Genomic DNA, 6,165 nt, shown 5'->3' on the forward strand with positions numbered 1-6,165 from the left:
ATCACGAGGTCAGGAGATCGAGACCATCCTGGCTAACACAGTGAAACCCCGTCTCTACTAAAAACACAAAAATTAGCCAGGCATGGTGGCGGGCGCCTGTAGTCCCAGCTGCTGGGGAGGTTGAGGCAGGAGAACGGCATGAACCCGGGAGGCGGAGCTTGCAGTGAGCAGAGATGGCGCCACTGCACTCCAGCCTGGGTGACAGAGCGAGACTCCATCTTAAAAAAAAAAAAAAAGAAAGAAAGAAATACACAGCCAGATGAAGAGATACATACAATGAGCTCTGCAAGGGTCCTTAGCACAGGAGTATCTGTCTCCCTTGGAGTTGGGCTGTGCCACCCTCCTAACATGTGAATGAGTTCTTGTTCATGTTCCTGTCAATCTCCTCCTGTTAGGTTATCTCAAACAACACTCTCATGTACAGCTGGGAGGAGTATAAAAATAGTACCAGATTTCAGGCAAACATAATATTTAATGAAAGTACTAAAAATGCATATGCTTTTATGAAATATGAAACTCAGAGAAATTTTACCTATGGACATAATAATGGTTAACTACTATAAGGATGATCACTGTAATACTGTTCCTAGCATCACAAAAGTGAAAAAGAAATGTCCCACAATGGGGAATTTGGTTAAGTACATTTGGATACACTTATACAATGGAACAGTAAGCAGTTCTGTAAGTGCAATATTTCCCTCTTGTCCTAGAATTACAATTAAGCCACAAAGTTGATGGTTAGAGTGCTAAGTATCCCCCAACTTTCTAAAGAGAGCTGCAAGTGAGCCACTTAGTGTCAACAGCCACTAGGTCTAGACTTCTGCCCTCATGGTTATATAAGCAGTGACACTTCTATTGCCACCCCTCCTCCACCATCTCCTGTTATACCCCACAACACAGTGTCTTTATAAGGAGGGGGAAATGGAACAACAGTCACTAGCCTTTGGGTATAGTATGTGTGATAAGAGCCTTTCCCTCCCTTCCCCTTGGGAAAGAAGAGGATGACTTATCCTCCCCAAAGGCAAGTGATGGGGGAAGTGTTCTCTAAGAGAATGACTTGAAAAGATTAGGGAGCCTAGAAGAAGGAATGACTGGCATTGCTTTCCTTACTTGGATGAGCAGAATCTTAATTGATGGGAAACCAGAAGGTGAGAGGCAGAGTACAGAGCCAAAATGAAGCAGACCAGTTCTCACCAAAGAACTCTCCAAAGGCTTGGCGCTAGCAGATACATTTGAATATATAGGTAAGGAGTTAGGCTGCAAACAGAGGTATCTGTTTGAAAATAAGATAAAGACAGTTCCTTAGATGCCCTCCTTCTACTTGGATAGCCAGATTCCTGCCGCCCTCCACTCCAGCAGAAACTGGCAAGTCTCGAATTGTAATTAGGGGAAACAAGCCAGGCTGACAGGACCAGGGGAAAGCAAAAAGAGAAAGTAGTTAAGTCTGCCTTTCTTGATGGTCTAGGACATACACTCCTCCTGTGCAAATAACTCACAGTCTTCCTGTGCCCAGCTATCACCAGACACTCAGTAGATAGAAAAATGCAAGTTAGTTCACTGCAACCTTGGCATTATCACTGCACAAAACCCTCTTCAGCACACAGTACAAGTACCATCTTATAAAATCCCCAGCAAGCCTCTGTCTCCTTGCAGCCACCTCCTTTCTTGCTGACCTGCCTGTTGCACCCTTACAACGTATTTTCATACTTTCACTAATACATTTGCCTTTCTTTATCCACAACTGTCTTCTTACCACTCACACCACCAGCCAGACAGTCATTACCTATAACAGTAAGTAGCAGCTGGGGTAGATTTAACAATGAAGAAAAAGGAAGAGATAGCATACTGAAAGCCTACATTAAAATTTTCTTTTCTTTTTTTTTTTTTAAATGTCCCTTGAGTTGTATAAAATTCCACATATTAAATAGTGTAACTAACAACCTGTACCTTTTCAGCATTCAGAATCCTACCAGCAAAACTTCTATCCCAGGAATTAGAAAGATTTACCTTTGGAGGAAACTGAACTGCCAAAAGAAAGACTTACAGATATTCACATTTGGAGTTCTCCAATGAAAAACATGACCAGCCACCTTATCACCCTCCAGTGAAGCCCACCAATCAATAAAACTCTGCTTATGCACTCAGAACTTCTGATCAGCTTTTTAATGCCTCATTCTTACATGTGAATGGACAACCAAGTATTTCCATAGCTAAAAGACAAAGACCAAAATAAAGACATTTTTAAAAGGACTTTGGAGGAAGCAAAGAAAAAAACAAGAGAGCAGAAAGGGAAGAACACACTATAATATGCTTGGAGAGAATAAGTAAGATATTGCACCCATAAGACAAAGAAGAATGCTGTAAACCAAAAGAACAACAAAGGCATAAGGAAGAGCTCTAAATAGGACTGCTAGATCCAAAATGCAGGAAAAGGATTGAAAAAAAAAGTTGAGGTCATATCAGAAAATAGAACAAAAAGACCAAAAAAAAAAAAAAAGGAAAATAGAAGAGAAAACAAAAGAACATTAGAAGATCAATTCACAAGGTTCAGTTCAATTCACAAAGTTCAGGAGGAGTTGCGGAGAATATGAGGTGGGGTGGAGGGGTGGGGAGAAGAAAAGAATCAGAATAAAATTGACTTTCCTAGAACTGCAGGACACAACTTTCTAAAGTTGACAGGGTTCAATGAATACCCAGCACAAAGAATGGAAAAAAGCTCCATTCCAAGGCATATCCTTATGCAATTTCAGGAAACCAGGAACAAAGAGACTATTCTAAAAACTTCAAGAGGAAAAAACAGGTCAAATATAAAAGGTCAAGAAACAGATTCACATCCAACTTTGTAACAGCAATAATGGAAGCTTGAAGATAATAGTATAGTGTCTAAAATATTCTAAGAGAATATTATTGTGTGTGACAACCATGATCAAACTATTAATCAAGTAAAATAAATATATTTTTTGGACATGTGAGTTTTCAAAATATGTATTTCCCATGTACCCTTCTCAGGATGATACTCAAGGGTGTGTTCTATTTAGAACAAGGGAGAAGAGCTCTGCTTCTAATAGGACCAAGTTGGCTCTGCTTCAACCAACCCTCTCTGTTGATAACAACTATATTTAAACTCTGAAAAAATATAAAAACAGGCATCTGAAGGCATGGGACAGTGGACAGAAGTGAACAGATTCTGGTGGGGTGCTGACACTTAGGAGAAGGGACAAATATGGGGTTAGGTACCCAGTTTTATAGTTTTCAGACTAAAGACAGTGTAGTCAGTACTGCTCACGTCAACTAAAACTCCAGGAGAAAGCCTGCAGCCCTTCTGGTATGAATGACCAGAGGAAAGTTCAAAGTTGGGAAATCCCAGAAAACATATTCCCAAATTCCCAATAGATACTAACCTTAAAAAAGTCCTGAAACCATAAGTTATTTGTATTTATTACATTTTATGTGTTTTTAAACAATAATGCATGCCCATAATAATAGTGAATCATTTCTCTACCATAGGGTTATACTAAAAGGTTCAGTAGTTTTCTGTAAAATAACAGTATAATAATAAATGCATGGCTTATCACTATTATAAATCAATGTACTGTAACAAGATTATATATTACAATAACATGTAAAAGTGATCTCTACCTGATACAGACATGCAAATTGGAAAACATAAAACCATTAACACAAAATAAATGCTAAGTAAAATTTACTTTAAAATGTAAGTACCCAGTGGCTCACACCTGTAATCCCAGCACTTTGGGAGGCTGAGGTGGGCAGATCACCTGAGGTCAGGAGTTTGAGACCAGCCTGGCCAATATGGTGAAACTCCATCTCTACTAAAAATACAAAAACTTAGCCGGGCATGGTGGTGGGCACCTGTAATCCCAGCTACTTGGAAGGCTGAGGCAGGAGAATCACTTGAACCCGGGAGGGGGAGGTTGTAGTGAGCCAAGATCGTGCCACTGCACTCCAGCCCGGGCAACAGTGTCCAAAAATAAAAAATAAAAATAAAAAAGAAGAACATGATGGAACATCAGTTTAAATGAAACAGTCTGAATTTCATTTCTATGGCCCTATACTAACTTAGGGTGATGGGAGATCCAAGAGTATTGATCAAAACAGATTTGCATCAGAGGTTTAGTCCAAGAAATATGATCAGGTCCAGTCCTGGGGCCAGCGGTATTTAGTTCAGTCTTTTACAGTGTCTCTGCCTTCATCACAGTTCTGAAGGTTGAGAATTTGTGTTCTCATTAATTATTTCCAGAGGTTTCAAATCTCACCCTCAAGAAAGATTCACTCACATTCACCACATTCCACTTAGTCACCTTTTAGGAAGATGATCAATTGAGAAGAGTTGAAATGATTCTGTTAGCATGTCCTCATCATTTCTCCCTCCTTGTGGTTGACCAAGATTCTGGTCGACCAAGATTCCTGTTTAATAGTTTATTACAAAGAATATCTTAAAAGAAATAAATACGGTGGCGTGACCATGGGGAAGCAAAAGAAAACAAGGAAGTATGCGACCATGAAGCGAATGCTTAGTCTCAGAGATCAGAGGCTTAAAGAAAAGGATAGATTAAAACCTAAAAAGAAAGAAAAGAAGGATCCCAGTGCGTTAAAGGAAAGAGAAGTTCCCCAACACCCTTCCTGCTTATTTTTCCAATATAATACACAGCTGGGCCCACCTTACCACATCCTTGTTGATACCAACTTTATCAACTTTTCCATAAAAGCCAAACTGGACTTAGTGCAGTCAATGATGGACTGTCTGTATGCCAAGTGTATCCCTTGTATAACTGACTGTGTAATGGCTGAAATTGAGAAATTGGGGCAGAAGTATCGAGTGGCTCTAAGGATCGCCAAGGATCCAAGATTTGAACAATTACCATGTACACACAAAGGGACCTATGCAGATGACTGCTTAGTACAGAGAGTAACTCAGCATAAGTGTTACATTGTGGCCACAGTTGACCGGGACCTTAAAAGAAGAATCCGTAAGATTCCTGGAGTTCCTATCATGTACATTTCTAACCACAGATATAACATCGAATGGATGCCAGATGATTATGGAGCCCCTCGATTCTAATTCTTATAAGACACAATTCCTCTGCCTTTCTTCAGCCAGCTTTCTCTTGTTGCCAGTTCATTACACGAAATGTAGCGGGATTTTTAAGGAATCAGAGAGACCGATGGAGTTCAGGAAGATATTTATTATTTAGGTGCACCGGACCAGTTAGATTAACATCCAAAGCACTGAGCCCCGAACAAAGAGTTAAGTTACCTTTTAAGCATTTCGTGGGGCAGCGGGGCGGGATCTGTGCAGGGGGAAGCACATTACAGAAGTGAGAAAGACAGTTAATTAATTGAGACATGCATTACATCATTTCTTACTTTTCAAGGAAAAACATGTTTTATGACTTGAGTTTATCTGTCTAGTTACCTTGCAGCTGCACAGCTAGAGAAACAGGGTATTTACAATGCCTGGGAAAGGAGGAGAGATAAGGCTCACTAGCCACAGAAAAACAGGCAGTTAATTTTTAAAGGACTCCAGCTCTTTCTCTTTCTCATAGGGAATTGGGTTCTCTTACATACAACTGAGTTTCTGCTTACACATTTTTAAATTTCTTTTAATTCCTTTTCCAATGCAATAGCATGAATTATTATTCTGTTGACCTATTTGCCCTCTTATGAGCTGAGGGTAGTTAGATATGCTCACTCTTTTTTTTTTTTTTTTCCTTGAGACGAAGTTTTGCTCTGTCAGCAGACTGGAGTGTAGTGGCGCGATCTGGGCTCACTGCAACCCCTGCCTCCCGGGTTCAGGTGATTCTCCTGCCTCAGCCTCCTGAGTGGCTGGGATTACAGGTACATGCCACCATGCCCAACTAATTTTTTTTTTTTTTTTAGTAGAGACAAATACAGAAAAATATGCTTCGGCCTCCCAAAGTGCTGGAATTACAGGCGTGAGCCACTGTGCCTGGCCTGCTCACTTTCTGATGCTGCTTTTTTGTTGTTTGTTTGTTCTGAGATGGAGTCTCGCTCTGTCACCAGGCTGGAGTGTAGTGGCACGATCTCGGCTCACCGCAACCTCCGCCTCCCAGGTTCAGGCGATTCTCATGCCTCAGCCTGTGGATTAGCTGGGACTACGGGTGCACGCCACCACGCCCAGCT

The 6,165-nt window shown here is 40.7% G+C and overlaps 1 protein-coding gene and 1 pseudogene across 2 annotated transcripts in view; one reads left to right on the forward strand and one right to left on the reverse strand.

Annotated features, from left to right (window-relative positions):
• LACE1 (lactation elevated 1) overlaps positions 1-6,165 on the reverse strand; it is a gene marked incomplete at its 5' end in the record, with an annotated part of 174,968 nt that overhangs the window by 50,022 nt on the left and 118,781 nt on the right. The gene's annotated exons all lie outside the window — the stretch shown is intronic.
• Positions 4,481-5,750, forward strand: LOC105519468 (annotated as a pseudogene). Its single transcript, XR_001002972.1, has one exon. The product of XR_001002972.1 is annotated as an rRNA-processing protein FCF1 homolog pseudogene (transcript).

Source organism: Colobus angolensis, unplaced genomic scaffold (genome assembly GCF_000951035.1).
Source record: "Colobus angolensis palliatus isolate OR3802 unplaced genomic scaffold, Cang.pa_1.0 Scaffold35, whole genome shotgun sequence".
NCBI lineage: Eukaryota > Metazoa > Chordata > Mammalia > Primates > Cercopithecidae > Colobus > Colobus angolensis.